The 20,520-nt window shown below is 45.9% G+C and overlaps 1 long non-coding RNA gene across 2 annotated transcripts in view; it reads left to right on the top strand.

Moving 5' to 3' along the window:
• LOC110399939 overlaps window positions 1,287-20,520 on the top strand; it is a 135,147-nt gene continuing 115,913 nt past the window's right edge. The window contains exons 1-4 of one of the 2 annotated variants that reach the window (XR_002439478.1): window positions 1,287-4,608; window positions 8,705-8,773; window positions 10,920-11,170; window positions 14,030-16,104. This is a non-coding gene — a long non-coding RNA (uncharacterized LOC110399939). The other variant, XR_002439479.1, reaches the window with a different exon arrangement.

The raw sequence follows: 20,520 nt of genomic DNA, 5'->3' as shown, positions 1-20,520 counted from the left end.
CAATTTAGTGTCTAGTGACAGAATGTGCATTAGAACTATATAGCACCAATTACACTAACTATGAACGTTATTTCAAAAGAATTAGTTATATCAAGTTATAGGCAAACCGTTGGGGAAAAAGGTCAGGTTAGGGGAAAAAAAAAAAAAAAAGAAAAAAAGAAAAAGGGAGCTGTGCGATAATGTTTTAAAGGGAACGACATGAAGCGAATGCTCTTTTTTATTTTTTAATCCTTTCATTTTGCATAACCCGCGCTGAAATTTCAGCGCTCGCTCCGTCCTCGCTGTTGGAGCAGGGGATGTCCTGCCCTCCTGTTGGCTCACGGTGTAAAGCCTACAGCTGAGCCCTGTAGTGGAGAAGCATCCCATCAAGAGATGGAATCGGATACATTCCTCTGGTCTCCTGGTGGATACCAATGGCCGCTGCGTAGGGAAAGGAAAGAACGCTGGCAGACCCAGCTCGAAAGAATATCGTAACGAAGCACATTCTTGTCATAGTTTTAGCCCATATTTTCTATTTCATGGCTATAATGCACGTAACACATCTATTACCTGAACATGCCTTCATTTTCTTAGACCTTTTTTTTTTTGGTTTTTAATTTGATGTTGTAATAAAACCAATCTGAAGTATGACGTACAAGCCCGACCTACCTTCTTTTCTCATGGTTCTTCTTCCCGTTTGTTTATTTGTTCTTGGTTTGTGGTTTTTGTGTTAATCTCAAGGTATGAGATGTTTGGGTTTCTTCTTTAGGAGCATTTGATGTGGATATGTATTGCACGGGATTTTTTTATTTTTATTTTTAGATAAATAAAATAAAAGCTATCAAATTTATTCCTTTTATTTTTTTCTTCCTTAGACCAGGTTTAAGACCTCTGCTTGAACTGTACGTGGCTTGGTTATTTCAATTTATAGGGATTCCTGGTGAATCATTTTTGTTTGTTTGACATCCTGTGGGATCAAGCTGCCATGAATTTTGAATGATCTAAAAACTGTGTAGTTTACTTCAGCTCAAACTGCCTTCCACTTGAAAACATAAATCAGTTCAGCTGAAATTCAGCCTGGGTCTTTTTCCTTTCTTTTTTTTTTTTTTTTTTTGCCCATGGGACTGGCCTCATCTCCAGCTCCAGCTGTGCTGCTGCCCCCGGAAGAGGAGGAATCATAGATTCATAGAACCACCAGGGCTGGAGAAGACCTCCAAGACCATCCAGTCCAACCATTCACCTACCACCAATATTTCCCCACTAAACCACGTCCCTCAGTCCCACATCTAAACGTTCCTTGAACACCTCCAGGGTTGGTGACTCCACCACCTCCCCGAGCAGCCATTCCAGTGCCTGACCACTCTTTCAGGCAAGAAATTTTTCCTAACATCCAACCTGAATTCCCCAAGAGGAGCTGCTCTCATGTCCACATTGCCACTGGCCAACTGCCCCACTGCTCTTCATCACCTCTTGGCAAATGAGGGCTCCTTGGCTGCATAACCAACGCCAAGCCCCTAGCACCCCTTGCTGCCTGTCCTGCCTGCCATTGCTTATGGGCAGGGGGAGATTTGCTGTTTGGATTCCCATCCCTTAGGTTTGAGTTCAGCAGCTTCACGGGCACGTGGGGCTCCAAGGAACAGCTCTTAACTCACAGACACAGCTCCACGTGGAGCTGCAGTAGGAGCTTTCACTTTTCTTCCAGCAGCGAACTGAAATTAAAAGCAGATGTGGACAATGGCACTGTCTCAGGGGAATGAAGGATATTGTTTTACCGGTGTGACATCTGGTGAGACTAGATCATAGCCCAACATGTGCTGAGCTAGTCCTGCTTTCTAGGTCCTCCGCAATGGATTTGCCCCATCGGTTATGTGTGTGGGCTCAGGTTTAACTACATCATCACGTTTGCCCACCTCACAGGGGAGACGTGGTGCTTCCTGAGCACATCTTTTCCATTGCCCCATGCTCTTGGCTGTGTGTCTTGGAAAGCCCTGATTTCTGTGTGCGTGGTGAGGATTTGTGGGGAGCAGCACCGGATGCTGCCCTAATGGCAGAATAGGACCAGGACACCTGAATATCCCCAGTTTTATTCTCCCAATTCCCCCTGTGACCTTTGGTAAGTAACTTAACCTGTTGTCCTCAGGATCCCCAGTAAAATGGGAGACCTTAATACTTATCTGGTGGGATAACAGTGCTTAATTCTTACCTAATTGGATGACAATACTTACCTACATACCTCACAGGGGTGTTGTGAGGATTAATTAGCTAATGTTTGTAAAGTGCTTTGGAGATGGAAAGCAGTATATAGTCGTGCTAAGCGCTATTACTGCATGCCAGCACCGAGACCTTAAAATGGCTACAGGCGGAATAAGAGTTTTTATATGTTTTGAAATAAGCCAATTGTTCAAGGCATCCGGATGCTGGAAGTATTTTTAGGCGGAGATTTCCAAGAAAGTTGGGAAACAGAAGGGTATAATTATATGATCTGAAACCTTTTTTGTTTCTTTTCGAGGACCGACTAAACATAATCTGAGTTAGGTGTCATTTGATGAATGTTAAAACTGCTTCTTGGGGTCTAAGATGTATCAGCGTTTACTCTTGCTGATCAAACAGTATTGCTTGAGAGAAATATCTCTGTTACAATTTGGACAAACAAATATATTAAATAAGCCAGAGGAAGTATTTATTTCTGTGTTCTTTCTGTATTTCTTTCTGTAAGCAGCTTTTTTTATTGGCATAATTCTGCTCTTGTTCCCATTAGGGTAACTGAAAGGTAACACCACTGCAGTAAATGGAATTACACTAGATACAAAAGCATTATGTGAGAGCAAAATTATATTTATATGTGGTCTGAAATGCAACTTGACGCTTGGATTTAAAGAAAAATCAAACCAACCGTTCCTAGAAATATGTGGAAATGCAACTTTTTTTTTTTTTCTTGCTAGGACAAACAAAAACCGCCCAGCTCTTTGTTGAATACCGCTTGTTTTGTGGCAGCTCCAAAACAGATCTTGCAAAAGGCAGGTCTGGTATACTATAGATGACATTTTTTTCTTTCACAGGAGGAAACTTTGCAAGATTTTTTTTGCCTTTAAATATTTTATTTGGTTCCTAATGTGCACTCTTGGTCCAAGAAAGCAACTTTATAGATATCAAAGCTCCCATTTGTATTTTTTTGCAAGAGCGTTTCTTCAGATCTTTTACTCTCCAGTGTTAGAGAGAATTCCCACAAATTCCTGAAATCTGTTAAAATACAGAGCTGAGTGCTCACGTTGGTATGCTGTGCATTGGCTCTCTCCGTTAAAAAGGCTGTGCATTTTCATTCTGGATACACGAAAGAAATTTGATATACTGCTGGGCTAAGTACCAGGATTTGGTTGGCTCTACAGCCAATTCTTACATTTCTGTGTTGGGCAAATGTAAGAATGGATAAAATTTAATGTAAAACCAACCCCAAGGCCTTTCTTATGGAGATCAGGTTATTTGCAATCTACTGGAGACCATTCCCCACAATCAGGAGAGGCAAGGAAAATGGCATCAAAGGCCTCAAGAGAAGAACTTAACCAACCCCAAGCAAGCTGCATGTTTCCCAGCTGCCAGAACAGCCACAGAGACCTGGGGGAAAGCTGGCCAGAAAGTTAGGTGCCATTTCTGGGAAGAGGATCTCCCAGATTAACCAGCACTTGGCCCTTCAGCTGCCATGTGGTTCTAATGCGGGCCAATCGGCACTGAGTCCAGCCCTGGCCCAAGGGGAAGGATGACATGAAGTATAACCCATGCTGTCAGTGGTGGGCTAATGTGCATCATCCGTGCATGCGGATACAATAGCTGTCAAGAGCTTTGCAGTTGGCTGTCCTAAGGAGGATCTGAGGGGGAGAATGAGGTGTATGGCAAGAAGACCTAGTGTTTAGGGCACTAAGCATCTAGGCAGCCAAATTTGCAGGCTTAGAAGCTCATTAGTTTGGTGGAGGTACAGTTCCTTACCAACCCCTTGGTGCACAACTGTAACATTTCCCAGGACGGGAACAACTGACAAAGTGGATCACCACAGCTGGTGTGCAAACCCCATGAGGTGAAACTGCCTGGAAACGGGGCACCTCACATGGCCCTGCCCAGCCTGATGCACCCACCATGTCGTAATGACACGCAATGGAGCAAGATGGGACAGCAAGTTTGGCTCACACACTGCACTGAGTGAGGGGAGTGCTTTTCCCATTATCCCTGCTCTTGGTGCACCTGGGAGATGGAAAGAACCTTCAGCAGCTGGTGACTTTGCACACCTGCATTCAATCTTCTCTCCCACTTACTCAAATCAGCTCCATCTGACGGCGTGGCTTTTGGTTGCACTCTAACAAGTGCTTAGTTAAATGGCAACTTCTATTTTTAAACAAGCTCCAGCTATTAATGTTATTCTGGAGGTGGACAAGAAATACAGCACTACTGGGCAGGAGGGAGTTGTGTCGACACCCAGGCACTGGAGCAGCCAAAAAGACAGGGGCACCTTGAAGGATGTATCCTACAGGGATAAGCCCTCACCAGACAGCCCCAGCCTAGAGAAAGGAGGTAGGAGCTGGACTGGGAGCACTGGGAAAGGCAAAGGAGTGCGTAGGACACCGGAACCACTCTACAAAGGTAGGTTGCTTTTTGGCTTTGATCAGAGCTGATGCCATAGGAGGTTTGATACATAGATGAAAGATTGCAAGGAAAGGTGGCAGAAGAAGACTAAAGGCCTGAAAGACTCCAAGTCTAAGCCAGCAGGAGTCCCTGCTCCTCTCCGTGCAGGTTTCTGCAGCCCTGCATGGGACTGAGAGAAGAACCGAAGCTAAGTGCCCTCTTTAGGTCCTCGAGAAATAGAGCTTTCTGCCGCTTAACCATTACTCGGCGCTTTCCCCTCCTCACAAAACCACCGAGGTTAAACATTAAGCGCCCGCAGTGAAGGACACCTGTATTTGCTGGTCCCATTATGCGCCCATCCTGAAAAGGCTTTACAGCTGTCTAAATTAGCATAATTAAATCCGCATCAATTAAAAGCCTCCATCATCCCTTTTCCCCTTCACATGCAGATAGTGCCGTTTGTCCGAGGTGCGGAGCGACAAAAGGATCTTGGGGGCAGCGGAGGGCCGGGCTGAAAGGCCGAGCGATGCTGTGCGGGTCCGGGGCGAGAGGGGGGGAGGGTCCCGCGTTCACCTGACCCCACGGGAGGGCCTGGTGCTCGGGGAGGGGGTGAGGGGGCTGCGCTTTGCATCACAATCCTGCCCGCGCTCGGAGCCCGGCATTCGGGGTGTGCATTTTACAACGCGCTTTTGCTTCTATTGCTCCTTTGTGCTCCGTTAACGGGAGGGGGTCAACAAAGCCAATTCCCCCCGCTTCCACACAACACACACACACACACACACACACGCATACCCCCAACCCTACTTTCTTCCTTCTCTGTTCGCGTTTTGTTTTCGGGTTTAGTGCCGCTCGGTGCGGGGGAGCCCCGGTGACCCCGGGCAGGCAGCGCTGCGCGATGCTGGCACCGAGCGTTCCTCCGGATGAGAACTGACATGGGGTTCAGGGGTTAATTTCTGGAACAGGCGCATTTGCATACAAATGAAAAATGATGGAATTTCTGTTCTCCTAAATTTTCAATGTCATCAGCATCAAACAGCAGTCAGTGCTCCCTTGCTGTTTGAAGAATATTCATTACTTCAGAAGAAGGGGCACCTTGTTTGGTATTAATCTCCTCTTCAGGTCAATGACTTAATTTGCTCAACTCCATCTGAAGTGCCACTCACTTTCTGATTTCTGCGCTCTTCTTTGTTATTTTTCATAACGCGTACTCAATACTTTTTTTTTATTATTATTATTTGTAAGGGGATACGCTTCTCCTGCAAATGTGAGCAGGAGGCAGGGCTGCCTTTAGTTATGGGTTTCCAACCCTAGTGCTCGGCACCGGTCTGTACCGTTTGTAGCGTGTTTTGGTGCCTGCTTCGCTTGAAAGTCACATATTTTTGCAGAAAAACATATTTTCACACTGGAATAGGAAAACAAACATTTTTTTCTTTTGAAACTGATGCCCAAAGGGACGTTGTGTAACAAGGCTGCAGGGTCTTGTGCGCCTCGGAAAGGTAAGACACTGCTAAGCGAGTAATTCACCTCCCCCAGAAAAGTCATAACATTCCCTTAGTCACTGCTTCTGGAACTTCTCACCCAAGGACTCATAGGAAAGCCTTGGTGCCTACTCCCATTTCCCCGCTGTCCCCTCAGTGCTGTTGTAGAGCCTGAGGAAACCTCCCATTTTCCCCCGTTCTGCCCTTCATGGTTATGATTCTTCCCCCTGAATGGGATTATTGAGCAATCTTTAGATCTTAGGGGCTCAAGGGTTGGCCCAGGCTGCACCAAGTGGTCCCTCCAGCACCAGGCACTGTGGGGTTTGCCCCAAACCCTCTGTTTTTACGTGGATTTCTGGCTGGATTTATTCCTGGTCCTGAAGATAAGAGTGTATTATTATTAATAATAAAGATCTGATTTATTTATTTACTACTACATCCAAGAGCAGTTGGTCTAGATGATCCCCAGAGGTCCCTTCGGAGCCATACGATTCTGTGAGTCTACTGTTTTTTTGGCATGGTGGCTTATGGAAATGAATTAATTGCGCTGTCTGTTTTTCTCTCTGTGGCCTCTACTGATTTCTTGGACCTCTTTGACTGCCTCCCTCCCGTTTGCTAGGAGGCTGGAGGGAAGCTGTGAAGTACTTTCTGGTTTTCTTCCTTACTTTTATTATTAATGTTATTTTTAATGTATCTAACTCCAGAACGGTAATGTCGCCTGTTTGGAATGAATCGTGGAATCATAGAACCATTAAGGTTGGAGAAGACCTCTAGGATCCTCAAGTCCAGCCCCATCCCACCCCCACCGTGCCCATTGCCCACATCCCTCATTGCCACATCCCCACAGCTCTGGAACACCTCCAGGGACGGTGACCCCACCACTCCCTGGGCAGCCAATGCATCACTATTTGTTTCCAAGAAGAAATCATTCCTGGCCATGTAGAATTTACAGCTGTGCCAATACCTATACACAGTGTGTTGCAGAACTGATGGGAGCCGTGGGCAGTGGAAACACAAAAATAACATGCAACTGCTGGAGGAGAGAACTCCCTTCCTACCTGCGGCATTAAGTTAAGAATGTCTAAGGCCTGATCCTCAGCCCCAGCCAAGCTGGATTTAGCGTAGGTCACACCGAGGTGGGGCGAGGGGGCTTTGTGTCATTTTTAGATGCCCTGATCCTGGGGGGCTCACAGGTTGGGCTGGCCCCGTGCCGCGGGGTGGGTCGGGGATGAGGGGATAAGCCAGCTTTGTGCAGAGCTCATCTGGGAGCCCGTTATCCGGGCAGAGCATTCTCAGTGGAGGAAACTTCTATGGATAAAGTTGGTAAAAGCCGCCCCAAGTTTGGTTCTGATTCCTGTATGTGGGAAAACAGAGGTGAAAATGGGGCTTGCATGCATGGTTTCAAGCTGTAAGTTCAGGCTGCTGGCTGGGGAGCTGGTTGGTAACCACGTCTGCCCATCTGGTTCTATGAATATTGATGGTAAAGTCGGGAGAGGAGGCTTGTCAGCATGTCGGGATCTGGCACCGCTGGGGTGCCTGTGTGCCGGGATGGGCTGCCTCTGCCAGCTGAGGATCTGTCCCTCAATGAGAGAAGCTGAGATTCCCCATTGTTGAATCAGTTTGGCCACGTTAGCAATACGTTGCTCTAGAAACGTGTCTATGAATATGCTAATGTTTATTTTGCGGAGCGGAGCTGCCAGGATGTGCCATGTGGCTGAGTTAGTGTTACTTTAAGAATTCTTTTCCCTTTTTTTATTTTTTTTTTTTTCCTTTTCAGACTTTTGAGCTTCTAAACTTGTAAACACAGCATTTTGTTGGCTCGAGTTTCTGGGGATTTTATGCATACAGCTGACTTTTATCTTCACTTTTTACATCACCTTAATATTGTCGGAGAGAAAGCACTCATCTGTTTATGATAAGTTTATCAGAAATACTCCAAAGTTTTCCACGACTGAGATATTATATTCTTAGGGTGGCTTGCTACGGGGTAATTCTGAGACAACAAACGGAATATTTCAAAGCCCAGATGCCCCGTTTAGACAAGGGGGTTTATATTGATTAGAATCTGCTTTCACCTAACATCGTGGCGTAAATATCACAAAGACGTAATTAGAAAACTTGGTACAATATTGAGTCCCAGTCCCCGTGTGCCAGAATTGTTTGACTACTGAGGAACTGGAGCTTGTTTGCATCCCAGTGTGTTGTGAAATGCAAACTTCAAAGAAAATATTATATCTCCCAACTCCAGCTCGTGAGAGCCTTGGAAGTATAATACAGAACGGCTTAGCGATCCCTGCTGAGGAAAGGGCAAGCTGACACTGAGACGGCTGCTGGAGCACTGCAGAAACACTGGTGGGCAATGAGTGCGTCTTAGAGCCGAGCTGGGTCTCAGGAGCTGAAAGGGAACCGCACCGGGTCGCCCCGTTGGCCCAAATACACGTGCTTGTCTTTTTGCAAACATCCACGTGTTTGCTCCGTAGGCTTTCCGTCAGGTTGGGGCCCTCGCAGCATTCCAATAAAATATTTAGATTCGCAAAACTCCTGGAAGCCAGATTTTTTTTTTTTTTTTTTTTTTGGAAGGCAGAAAAGGATTTTATTTTTTTTTAATTTTTTTTTTTAATTTTTTTTTTTGTCAGATTGTCAGTGTCTGAATTTCATCGCAATCTGTTCGGCTGTTTGTTGCAGGCAGGCGTAAAACAGAGTGGGTAAGTGTGCGTGTTTGTACTTCTTATACATATTGCAAGAGCGCTGCCTAATCCCCTTGATGAGGAAAGCTCTGCAAATCACATACATCTGCGGGCGCTGCTGCACAGAAGCACGGTGGCTGATCAGCACTTTGAGGGAGCAAGGGGAAGTTTTCTAGAACTCAGTGATCAGGGCCCTGTAGCAGCCCAGCCTCCCACTGATGTCACCCCCCTGGTTTTGTTGGTTTTCATTGTTTTTTTTTTTTTTGGAGTGACCTGAGTGTTTTGCCTTCAAAACTTTGCCTAGGAGGCCCTTCGACACTTAGGATCCCTGGCAAGAGGAAAAAAAAATATATATATATTTGCTGTTGACAGCTCTTGAATATATTCTCTTTAATTGTCGCCTATGTCTCCGTCCCATCCTTGGCACCGCACTAAAAATAGCAACTCGGGCTGATGGTTTCAACACCATCTAATGCGTGCGTCTTGTGGCATACAAAGCCTACATAAAAATGTCAGGAATGAGACCTAAGCTGGGAATAAAGCTGAAAATCGCAAACATGAGACAACCCCGAGTAGCGAGGGTGTTAGATGCAGTTATCTTATTGATATCTCAGAGTAAAGGCGGGTGGGCAGGGCTGTGAAGGCCCTGCCCCTTTCCGTGCATAGAGAGTGCCTGCTTTATTGCTAAATAATTTGTTGGTACCGCTGATATTTATATTCTTTAGTCTTCCTCTGCTCGTTTTGATAGCACGAGGTGCTGGTGGTGGCAGGTGAGCACGGAATGTTTTTTTCCCATTCCTTTTGCAGAGGATAAAGGCGTCCGATCACACAGCAAGTGTCTGGCAGAACGGGATAGGGCACTGGGACAGCATCCCTTGGATTTCGTGAGGCAAGGATCTCCATCCAGGAGCCATGAATTGCCCCCCAGATGCTGCGATTTGTTGGTACTGACACAGGTCTTAGCTTGTAGGGCTGGGGGAAACCCTGACGCAGAGGCAACAGTGGCAACGTTAACGCGATGCCGTGGTTACGGTTGTGTCAGCCTTTCCATTATGAACTTCTGTTTGCAGCAATTATAGATCAGCCATTTAAAATAACTAAGTAAATCACGGCGAACTCGAACTTGGCATACCAGAGTCCAGGAGGGAATGCTGAGCTTTTGGAAATAATGGCTTCTGATTACCGCGGACAGGCATGACGTGATGTGCAAATACACACTCTGCATCGCGCCGGAAAAAAACCATAACGAATGTCACCACTCTGTCGTGGGCCCGAGTGTGAGCGCTGAGGGTCTGTCTGACTTTTGGAAACGTGAGAGAGATTTTATCTTTCCTAGGGACGTCTGATTCGTGCCCTGAGCTGGTTCTCAGCTCCTCCTGTTTGCTCTCTGTCCCACCGTGGCTCTGGGTTTGCAGATTGCGGTCAGCTGGTGTTGATCAGCACCGCACACCGAAGCCCAGTGAAGTGAGGTTGCCTTACGCCAGTGGATGGTCTGGCTCCGGATCGTCTTCCCACAGAGGGCTGCGGCATTTGCTACCCATTTGGAGCTGTAGTGAGTGTTAGTTTAACTTGGAAAGTCCATTTTGCTGTACTGATCAAATTCCAGGTGCAGGATAGGCTTGAAGTGACTTAAAAGTAGTTACACTGAGGACGTAGCTGGCTCCTTTAAGACATGCTGCATGTGTATTTATCACTCTGTATTTTCCAATTCCTTCTGTTAGACGCAGAGTGATGGAGAGGGTGGTACCTGGCCAGGTTAGCAACACTGGGATGTCCTAAGAGGCCATGACCATTGCCCACCCTTACCCACTTAACCATGCAGTGATTTTGTATGATGAAGCTGAGTCATGGGATCACAGGATCATAGGGTCTGGAGATCATCGAGTCCAACCCCCTGCAGGTTGCATGGGAAGGCATCCAGGCCAGTTTTGAGTATCTCCAGAGAAGGAGAATCCACCACCTCCCTGGGCAGCCTTTTCCAGTGCACTGTCACTCTGACAGGGAAGACATTCTTCCTTGTGTTAGTATGGAACTTCCCGTGTTCCAGTTTCACCTCATGGCCAACCTGTTGTCCACCAGTGCTCTCCATGTCCTTCTCCGCAGAGCTCCTCTGCAGCAGGTCACCCCTTAACCTGTACTGGTGTGTGTGGTTCTACCTCCCCAGGTGTAGGACAACAGAAGGTACCAAGCTGGTGATGACATAACAGAAGGATGCTGAGTTGGTTGAGCACGATTTCCCCTTGGTGAATCCATGTTGACTACTGATGACCTCCTTCACTGGGTTATATCCTGGGCTGCTTGTGGGCAGCACTCCGTCCTGTGTCATCATCCTCACCCCTGAGTCATGTGAAAGACAAGATGGTGACTCAAATAAGTGCTTCCCAGCACAGCTTTCCCCAACAGCTGCATTAAAAGGTGAGTCCTTACTCCTGAACTCAGCTTGGAAATAATTGCATTGCCACAGTAAGGTTGGGTTGCTCATAACCAAGCACTGAACGTGAAGCAGCTTTGCAGAAGAGCTGCAGGGTCTGGTTTCAGAGGGCAGACAGCAAAGCAAAGGTGCAGCAAAGTGGAGGTGACTCCTTTCGCTGCACGCTGGTGTCAGGCATGTGAGGGAGAAGAAGCAAACTACTGACTGGGGTTTTTTTAGATGTGACATTTCAGTGATGTACCAACAGAGGAAATTTTGCTTGCAGAATCCTGTGAGCAAAACACTTCTGAGAATGTATGTATACAATTGTTTAAAAAAACACAGGGTTACTGACACAGATGCCAATTTGGTAGGGCATATGGAACATTTACACTTGCCTTTTTCATTCTTTCTTGCTACAGCTGGTACTGATTTAGTATGTGAAATTTTACTAGCAGGAGTGCTAATCAAGACAGAGATTTCTGTGAGGATTTAGTCATTTATGTGGAGGAAAACTATGGGTGTCATTAAAAAGTACAAGATCATCTATGAGAGAAGCATTATCATTAGCAACCTAATTTTTAAAGGAAACGGGGAAAAAAAAAAAGTACTGTATTTCTCGAACAGCAGCAGCAGAAAATTATTTTCTTGCATTGCTAAGAGTCATGCCACCCACCGAAGTCTGGGCGAGGGAATTTTAAATTTACTTCAAAAAAAAGAAAAAGAAGCCAACAGCAAAGGTTGATCCAAGTGACTTTGTTAGCTGTGTGCTGGCCTGCTCTGTAACATCAAATGGATATGGCTTGGAGGGGGATTACACACAAAGAGCACATCCAGATCCTCGAACTGTGTTTGAAGCCGGAGCCTCTGCTCAAACCCAACTCTGCAATGGCTCTGCATGTCACCACCACAGCCACTGGGACGGGTCCAGCAGCATCCCACACCTACATGGCAGAGTTGGTGAAAGTTCCCTGCTTGCTGGTTTGTTTTTTTTTTGTTAGTTTTGTTTTGTTTTTGTTCTTAAAGAAATTGCAATCTGGAACTTGAATGGAGACATTCAGACCTCAAGTGACAGTTCTGGCCAATTTCTGATGTTGACAAGAAATACTATATTCCATTAAGAAGGCAATGAGCATGCATTACGTATCCAGAGAGGCGATTTTACATTACACACAGCGTAAAAAATTATGCTCTGGTTTAACTACCATTTCCTGCCAAGATTATTCCAGTGCAAACAGCAACAGAACAACTGCAGTATGGTAAATATGTTGTACAGGTGGCTCGGTGATGGGGGGACCTGAGCAATAACACTGACATCTGTGGCTGGAGGTGGTTGGGTGGCTGCAGCATGGTCCCTGAGGATGGCAGCCAGCTGTCCACACCTCCAGCATCACCTCCATGCAGAGACGGATGAGGAGCTCTGGAGTGGGCTCTGTGCCCTTCTCAGGGCACTTTCCCACCTGGGTTGGGCTTTAGGGTGGGAAGGCAGTGGCAGGAGCATGCAGGTCTCCTGGGTGGTAGGTGGCACTCTGAAATGCCCAAGCTGCCATCTTTGGCATGGCTGACACTGCTTCTTGATAACAGCAAGCAGAGAATGGAGAGCAAAGCCAAGACACTTGTGTTTGTCAGATTCCTTCCTTTCTGGGGAAGAGTGAAAATTTTTAGGTAGATTCCCAGGTAACCACTGGATGCGAGGGGTCTCGTTTGATGCTTGCAGGTAATATTGCCCTCATGGTGCTGCCTTCTTAAGCACTACATGGCTTTCTCTTGTACTTTGGGATCTACTGGGGCTCAATCTTTCCACAAAGTCCCTGTAAATCTGGCATTGAGTCCTTCTTTTACTTCCATAACCTAATTTTTCAGCAGCTGAGATGAAAAATTTCCTGTTTACTGCTATTTTTCAATATTGTGTCTAAGTAGTAGAGAAGCCAGAGACTTACTGTAGAACAAGATGGCTCCTGTGTACGACAGTGGCAATTTTTGCTTAAAATTGGAATCTTCCCAAAATAAATGTACCACTAAGCACAACCATCTCCTAGAATGGCCATCGAGCTGATTAGCTCCAACCATTGAAAACAGAGGGGAGAAGGAGAGCTGATGTGTGAACGTTGCTGCATGCTCTAGGCAGAAGTGCTTACATGACTGTGAAAGCAATGCAGAGACATTATCAGCTTTGTGGATAGAAGGAAGGGGTCAGCCTTCAGTGTGGGCATCCTGGTGCTAATGCTCGCAGTGGTGGGACTCCCTTCTCCAGACACCTGCTTTTAACTTCTGTTGTTACAACTGTCCCAACTTTTTCCAGAGTCTAACATTGGATCAGAGCAGGAATATCGTAGGACTAGTCTCTGCCTGCCAGAAAGAAAAGAGACTGAATTGCAAGGGTGAATTTATTCTCGTTATTCATTAGGATGGTTACATCAGCAGAAAAAGCTCAGTGCAGCAATCTGAAGTCTTAGACAGTTTGTGATGTTTAAACATCTTAAGCACTGTTGAGCATTTTCTTTACATCTCTTGATATGGCACGGTGGTTTTATTTAAGCAATCCCGAAAATCGTGGCCAGCTGCACCATCTGCCAGCGACGACGCAGGATGGGTGCCTCCAGCATGTCAGCGCTCAGATGTCATTTAAAAGGGAAATGCTGTCTGAGCTGGGAAGGGGCCGAGACAAAGAGCCGGGCAAGCAGCAGGCTGTGCGAAGTGGGAAGAAGAATGGATACCTTTTCTCTGGCCTGACCCGAACATCTGAGTTCTTTCCCTTGGGGTTTCTCACCCCCAAATGTTCTTTTTTTGTTGTTGTTGTTTTGTTGGTTTTTTTTTTTTTTTTTTTCTCTTTCCCTTATTGCTCGCAGCTCTTTCTCTTTTAGGAGTTGCTCGATGTGGAACAGGTGGCTCGTGGTGCAGGTCACTGGCCATGAATGCCGTGCACAGGGCTGACGCTGGCATTTAAAGGTCAATCTTTGCCGCTGCTCGGCACCTTCCCAGCAGCAGGTGACCCACGGGCCCCTCTCACCCCACGAAGAAGCCCCGCCGCACCTTTGGGAAGCTGTTTGCAGCAGGACGAGGCGCGATCACAGCTTGGCTGAAGGGTGTCACATTCCCCGTGCTGCAGACACGAGGACCAGCGGTGGAATATTCGATTACATGTCAGTCACAGCACATTAGGCAATCTTCCAGTCTGCCAGCTTTGCCCTTCCTGGCTCTGAGCAAAGTGTCACTGGGAAAGAAGTGGCACAGCGAGGCAAGGAGGTGATGCTAGGGAGCTTCTGTCCCCATGAGAAATGTCCCATAGGAGCCCTTCAGTGGGGCTACAGATAGGGCACGGTGGTTTATGCCTGGTGAACTGGTGAATGCAAACCAGTACTGCTCACCTTTATCCTTAGCTCTAAAGGTATAAATGTCTGCAAAAGCAGCAGATGATGCAGTGAGGAACTGGGGAACTGCCATTCCAGTGGTAGTACCGAAAATACTCTGCTCTTTCAAACACGGTGGCTATAAAAACATGTTCTGACCGAGCATTTTCTGGGCTGTTCTGCTTGCAAATTACTTAACAAAAATATGTTAGAAGTGGAAGTTAAGAGCTGTGGACAATTTCCTACTTTGTATAAGCCAGAAAAATCCCATCTCAGCTCCAAGAAGGAAACTACTTTCCAAAATGTCAGCTCATGCAGAAAGTCCCAGTTCGGCTGGAACGAGCCGCTCCGTTTGCGCTCGGTGGTTTCTGGAACAACAAAAAGCCGCGTATGTCCGTGCTGGGAAGCACAGGCACTGAAGGATAATGTGGGTAGATTATTCCCGTTGGCACCAGGGGCTTATTATGGCTTTTGTTAAGCATCCTCCACCTATTAGCCACAGCCACAGGAGAAGGGAATGGTGGTGTTCCCGTTTCGCTGCTTCTGCAGTTGAGCTGCACCTCCTGTTCGGAGACTTTCAAAGTGAATTTTAAATCAAAGGAGACAACGCTGCTGTTACTGGTTGGGACGTCCATAAGAAGAACTTCAGCTTTGTCTACTTTGATTTCAGATTCACTTTGATTGTTTTTCTGACAGGAGGTGTGTAGGCATCACAAGGCAGCACCATCGCCATTAGCTTTTCGAGTGATCATCGCTATTTAGCTGGGGAGACAATAAGAGTGGGGTGGGAGTCAATGGAAATAACCTTTCCGATGCTTCCAAAGCTTCAAACCTGTCCTCAGGCTCCCAAACTCTGAGAAATACTTAGAGGGAGAGACTGCCTGCGGAGTGGGGAGTATGGGGGTGATGGATGAAACAATAAAAATGACACCATGGTAAAAGTGAGCATGGGACACTGCCGCTTGCAGTGCCTTGTGCACGTGGTGGATGTCAGACCCGCTGCTGTGTTGGGGCTGCAGCATGAGACCCACACGTGGCAGGATGGCTGGACCAAGGCTGGCGAGCCCATGAAGGCGAGGGAGGCCATGAGGATCAAGGGCAGCCCTCGGCAGTAGGGTGTGGTGGGAAAGGAATGAGTCCATTTTCGGTAGCACCTGGGAGAATTACTGTTTCCCCCCTATATCACCCTCTCCTCCTTGACCATGTTTGAAAAGGGCATTTCAGCGCCGACGGCAGTGTTGTTGCAGACAGAAGGACCCGGCTGAGAGCAGCCGGTGATGTGTGCCTTACTTTTAAAAAGAAAGATGTGTCTTGACAGCTTGCCAAATACCACATCTGCCTCTCTTTGCACCTCTGCGGGTGAAGCTGTACAGCAAGGTGGTGAAGACGGGCAGACCTATCAATTAACTGTGTGAGGGCCGCACTCTCTCCTTTGCTGCCCAGCAGCTGTAGGCAATGCTGGAAGAACGACCTCCCTGATGTACATCTGGAACACCTGTGGGAGATGCACAGCTGGGACTTCCCTGCAGTGACTGAGGAGCACCACACGCTGCCAGCTCAGGAGGACTTGGAGAAGTGAGGAGCACACGGTGAGTGCTTAAATATATTTTTATTATTGTTTTTTTTCTCTTTTGTTGGTGTTTTTCTTCCTTCACGATGGATCTCTGTTGGGGAATGCCAACAAGGCCATGTGATGGTTTTTTGAGTCGGCTGTTTCTCCAGCTGCCAAAATTCTATGTTGCAAGTCTAGTCAAGTCCATCTTGGTTCATCTGATTAGGCCTGAGGATTTGGGGGTTGTGTCTCTGTTGCTCTATTTTTAATTGCTGGTCAGAAGAATGTTAAATGATCACTTGATGGTCTGCAGGTTTCTTGTGGAGAGTATGTTGCCTGTGACACCGAGTTTATATTTTGTATGCAGCACACTGGCATCATGTAAATTTTATGAACAACTTCTATTATCTTTGAAACCACACGAACAACGAACAGTTATAATTATAATCTGGAGATGCTATAGTGTTTCAAATATGCCTGTAGTACTGGTATTACAACGACAGCGCTCTGCTCGCCTGCAGCTTTTGCTGCATTCAATGACATCACAATTATGCTGGTTTTGAGCTAAAACTTCTGTCCTTAAACAGGAACAGCTTGTGTGAAACCTCTTATGTTTTCCTTCTCATTTCTTTTGATTGTTCCTGGACTGAAATTGGTTGAAATAGTGAATATGTTAGGGTAGTGCATTTTTACAGGCTTTGTGCCTGGGTTTGCTGCTGAGGTGTTGTAGGTAGCTCACACTGTTGTGCATGGAAAAGGGATGAATGTTATTTAGAACCTTTGAGTGGGCATCTGCTACTAGTCAAGTTGTGATCTCCTGGTCTGGGGGTATTTGGCAATCCTGTGATTTGCAATAATGGAATTATGGAAAAAAGTTATCGACAAAGGCATGGTGTTTTAAGCATGCAAAACAAAGCTTCAGTTTCAGAAGTAACCACAATTTTTAAAGTGAAATTCCTGGGTGTGTGTCTTCTGGCACAGTGCTACTTGTTAAAATACCCAAGCTAGCTCTTGGCTGGAACAGGCAGCCACAGCCCGTGTCACACTGGTAGGACCAACATGTTCATGAACATTGTGCTTCCTCTTCATCACACCTGTGTCTATTTGTGCTTGTTCATGAAGTTCTGGAAAAGATCTGGTTTTGTTCCAAGTGATTGAGTGAACTGTCCCTAAACAGAAGAAGCTTTGGTTGACCTGTGCTCACTGGGTGTCGGGTACTTCCCATCTTTGAAGGCCTTTGTAGTCCCAGACTTGAACTACTTGCTGCTCCACAAGGATGATGCAGCCTGAGCACATCTCCCAGCCTGTAGTCAGAGATGTTTCTTGTGAATGCCAGGAACCACGGCAACATCTAAAAATACCCACCATGGCCTATGAAACTGCCTGAAGAATAAGTCAAGAATTTCCCAATAAATATCTTATTATTATATTAAAAATATTTCTTTCATCTAAGACTTAGCTTAACTAACTCTGCAAATTGAATGTTGCATCTTTCTAATGCTTCTCTGAGTCTCTGAGATTGTTTTCATTATTGTTATTATTGTAACTGTTACTAGAATGAAATTATTTACTCATGGAGCTAAATGAATATGTTTATTGATATTCAGCTCCTGACTGCATTAGCCCAGCGCACTGCACCCACAAAATTCCTATCTCCTCCAAAGCTGCAGGTTTCTGTGTCGCTGGGAGTGGTGATGACTGTTGTTACCATTGTTTTTTGTGATTGGTCTGCGTTAGGGCCACACCAAAGAAAGTGCAAATTGAGTGTCCTCCCTTTAGCAGTCTCTTTGCCATGAGGGGAGACTTCATTATCCTTAAATAAAAAGACAACAAAGGCACCCCTTCAGGCTCTGTGCAGTGCACCCAGTTCCCTGGCCACTGGTTCTCAAGAAGACAGTGTTGGATTTTAGGATCTTTTCCCTTTTATTTGCTTTTGGCAAGCCTGGACAAATTAGAAATAGCCCACAGCAGTGTAGTGATGGTGTGGCCATTGGGTGGGGGACATGGACAGCCATGGCCAAGTGGTTAAAGGGCATGTGTGAGAACCAGCACAGCTATTGGCTCTGGGTTGGCCTCTGACTCATGTGTGACCTCGGGACAATGTCTTTGCTACTGATGGTTTTGCTATTTTCCTGTTTGCAAGGAAGTGTCTGGGGAGTAGGGTAGTCCCATCCTGGTTAATGCATGGTCATCAGGTTCATGTCCCAGGTCCTAATGAGAGACTTTTAGGGAAGTGCAGGAAGTCGGGCAAGTGCTTGGTTGGAGTAAATCACCATAGTTCCTGTAAAATCAATAGATGTATCCCATCTGGAGTGATAAGGGCTTTCCCATCAGTTAAAGCACTAGTTCTGTAAAAGGAGTTAGAGATGCTGCTCCTTCTCTCCAAAAAAGGCTGTATCTGACAACACGCACTCATAACGAGGACCGTAGGCTGTGGGATTTATTGCCAGCAACAAGGTTGCGCGGAGGTGAACCATAGGGCAATTTTATTTAGGAAACATGCAAAATGAATTGGAACCTCACGTGCTACCTTTGACTCTTCGTCAAGGACAAATTAAAATTGGCACCCCTCTGTCTAGCAATATAAAACTGTTAACATCTGCATCGCTTCTGTTGGTATATTTATGAAAGAGATGAAGTAAACCTGAAGTAAAAAGGCAACATAGGGCTGGCTCTGTATTTCAGCAGCCTCCCAAACAGGTACTCTCGCTGGCATTGCTCTGCAGCCTGTGCTAGTTTAACTAAACTTCTGAAGATGGTCTAATCCAGCTTCCTGTCTGGGGTTCTCTCAATGGTTTAAAACAACATTTTACCACTCATTTCTAGAGGTAAGACAATTTGGTAAACCAAATTTACAGTGATTGTTCATAGGAAAATTAAGTATTTTACAACATTTCAATTAAAAGAAAATCACAGCCTAATCCAAGGATCTTTTGCTTAGACGAGGCCTTCGTTTCCAAAATCCGTACTGTAATATTATACAATAGACTGAGGTGCTGATAATGCCACAGATAATGTAGTTGTTAATGATCAAGTTAATGTTAAAAGCCATTATTGCTCATTGACATAATTCTCAGAACATTATACTGGAGAAGTGCACCTTTTGTGTAGCAACAAAATGACAAAATGGAAATGTTAAAAGTTGAGTGCCTGAATAACAGTCTGTGAAATCATTTAGACAAGATCATTGTTGTTGCCATTGTGAAAGAACCAGAGAGTGGCAGAATAAGAGACAAAAAAAAAAAAAAAGGGGGAGAGAAAAAGAAAAGCGTGCACCAGAGTGTCTTTCCCAAAGATGTAAAGAGGATTCCCAGTCTTCTGCTTTCTCTGCCTCTCCCATTTGGAGGGTTTGGTCTAACTGCAGAGCACCCTCCTCTGGCAGCTTGCCTAAAGAGAAGGACTTAGGGATGGGATGCATCACCCAGACACCAGGGTGACAAACTCTGCCCAAGGCAAGCAAAGTATTTCTTTGACAGTTTGCCATGAAAAATCTAGGACAGTAGCATTATGTAAAAAAAAAAAAAAAAAAAAAAAAAGTCAATGGGGATGCTTTTGCTGTTTGCCCCTGAGAGGGAGTTATTGGCATGGTGGAGGGACCCGTGTGCTCATGAGCATCCTTTGCCTTAAACTGGAGGATTCGCAGCTCACACTGTAAAGCCCTCTGAGCCACACACCACCCACGGGCATCCTGTTGACTCTCTGGGCTTTAATAAAGCAGAGAAAGAGAGCGGAGTTGTAGTAATGGGCTAAGCAGCAGACAGCCTATTAAACGCCTGCAGTGGAGGGACACTTTGCTGAGCAATATACGGTACAACAAGCCTGTGTTAAAACATTGACCCACAACATTTGGTCCATAAAAATAGTTACATTCACAGGGACGCCTGGCAGTGATAGCTTTAATGCGGGGTCTGTGTCGTGGTATAAAACAAATGACTTCCGACATCACAGTGAAAGCTCCACTGAAAACCTTTCTGTGTGAAGTGGTGAGCAGAGCACAACGAGCTGTAGGTGATGGCGTTGCTCATGAGCCACTCACAACATTCTGCTTTTGTGCAGGAAACTTTCAGCCTAGAGCTGGTCCCCGCCAGCCCTCCTCGCTGTGTCACTGGGGCTGGGACAGTGGTTGTGGAAAAGGCACCAAAGACTTTTTTTTTGGATGATGTTTTTTCACTTTGGGTTTCGTTTTCACGTCTCATTTCCAATGAATGTGGCTTTCTGCTGAATAGTTACCTGTATTGTATAGGGGACTTGGGCTTTACTTGCTTAGTATCTCCCACCTCCAACATACCATAGAAGTATTGCACAGCCTTTGTGTGCAAAAGCAGCTGCCTAATAGATTCGGAGACCTTATCAGCAACAGAACATGGCGTCACATTATGCAGTGTGCTGGTGTTTCTCCAGCACAACCCAGTTTTGATCAGTTTTTATTTTCAGGTGAACAGTTAGAAATACA

This window comes from Numida meleagris, chromosome 5, assembly GCF_002078875.1.
Source record: "Numida meleagris isolate 19003 breed g44 Domestic line chromosome 5, NumMel1.0, whole genome shotgun sequence".
Lineage (NCBI taxonomy): Eukaryota > Metazoa > Chordata > Aves > Galliformes > Numididae > Numida > Numida meleagris.
Note: the sequence above shows the minus strand (reverse complement) of the source record. Positions and strands in the feature narration are given on the sequence as shown.